A 2074-nucleotide genomic window follows, 5' to 3' on the forward strand; every position below is an offset into this window, starting at 1 on the left:
AAGATCCCACATGCTGCGGAGCCATGGCCGCTGAGCCTGCGCGTCCGGAGCCTGTGCTCCGCAACGGGAGAGGCCACAACAGTGAGAGGCTCGCGTACCGCAAAAAAAAATAATAAAAAATTAAAAATTCACTTATGGCTTTATTTGCCCTGGTTTCATTTGGTTAACTCAGTAGATTTTATAGCAACATTATAACTGCTATTATTGACTCTTTTCTAAAATAGGCTATTACCATCCCTAAGTATTTTTCAACTCATTTGAACTAGCATATCCTTCCGCTGATACCTCCCTGTCTGCCCTTTGGTCGGGCTGGGATGTGAGGACTAATATATAAAGCAGAATATAAACATTTCCTGGTGTTCAAGAAAGAACTTAAATACTCACACCTTGAAGAGAAAATACAGGGTCCTCCCATCTGGTACATTAGTCATGTGTGTAATGAATGAAAAAAATGGAGTTCAGGGGACCTGAGATCATCACGGGGATCTCTCACCAGGAAAAATTTTTCCAACTCTAGAACCTCCTGGCCTGATCCTATTGAAGAAAGGGAGATAAATTGCTCTCTTTTGAAGGTGCATTAACCTTAGGTTCATTTACAGAATTACCTCTCCCAGTGCACTAACAGATACCCTGGGGCCTGAGATGAAAAATGGCCTCTTTTCTCACTGAGAGGCTCAAATATGTACCACTTCCTTCTTTCTCTTTAACTTGTGTTGACTTTCATTTTTTTATCCTCTCACCATATATATTTAAAATATAACTATAATACAATCTCAGTTTAAAAATAAAAATGGGAAATTTATTCCCTAACAAGGACAGTACATGTTTCATATTTTAAGTAGATTTTCTTAACTTAATTTCTCTCTAATTTTTTCCTCTGGCATCTTTTATCACAAGCTACTTACTATTTGTGATACTCCCAGATATCTGAAGGAGAAAAGGGATGGTTAATAAAGAACTAGATTCTGTGAGGCTGTAAGGTATGTAGTTGAGGGTCCGGCAGATGAGCTCAGTGGTCACCCCACATTCTAGATCCCCTTCGTAGAGGCTGTTGAATTGGATGCTGTTTCCTTTCTTCCTCTGTAGACATTCCTCTGTAGCATCGTTTTTTCTGTGCATTCATTTAGCAAATATTTATAAGTAATAATCAGTCTTTATTTGGAGTCTCCTGCAAGCAGAAACTGAAAGAATAATTTGGGAGTGTTTTAAAATGTAAGTTTTATTATTACTCAGGTATGTAAGGTCAGCAGATCATTGCCATTGAATAGATAGTTCGTTACTCACATTCCCAAGAGGAGGAGGACACACCATGCCGTGCAGGGCCACTCGGGGAAACACCAGGATTAGTCAGGAGACAGGAGCAAAGGGAAAGCATGGGCAAGAGCCTTTCTTGTGGTCTCTATGGGAAAGGCAAAACAAGGCAGGGTAAGAAGGCTTATGGTTGTCCAGTTATAATAATTTTAGCGGGCTCTGGAGTATAAAGACTGTTTCTAGTTGTCTAGTATCTGGCCCTGGGTATGGGCTCGGGACTTGTTGGTTCCCATATGAAAGGCACACTCCCAGGCAAGCCTTTTACTATCTCCTAAGAACTGACTAGCCCTGGGAGGGACAGTCTCTCCTTAGCAAGGCTCCAGATGCCAGAGCATCAAGATTACAGAAATAAGAACATATAGTTAATTCGGAGTGCAGATAGTTTATTTGGGAAGCAATACAGGGAACACAAAATGAGGAAACAAGGAGAGTGAGGCTGGGAAGGAAAGCTGTTGAAAACTGGGGCTCACTTCCAATGGAGATTCTCTGAGCAACTGTGTAGAATGCACCTCAGAATTGTCCCAACAAAGAACACAAGGCAGAAATATTTATTCACCAACTCACAGCCCCCGGTGGTTTAGGATTGCCTCTAGGGACATTCACATCTGTCCACTTCTGGGACAAGCTTGCACACCCAGGCTGAGTATGTGTCCACAGTTTCAGAGACAGTCCTGAGACAGAAAAGCTGAGGGCCCTAACAGGTGGACCACAGATTGCTGTTCTTTTCTAGTTGGCTTCACATCTAAATTATATAGTGAGAATA

This window comes from Lipotes vexillifer, unplaced genomic scaffold (assembly GCF_000442215.2).
Source record: "Lipotes vexillifer unplaced genomic scaffold, Lipotes_vexillifer_v1.1 scaffold1232, whole genome shotgun sequence".
NCBI classification, from domain to species: domain Eukaryota; kingdom Metazoa; phylum Chordata; class Mammalia; order Artiodactyla; family Lipotidae; genus Lipotes; species Lipotes vexillifer.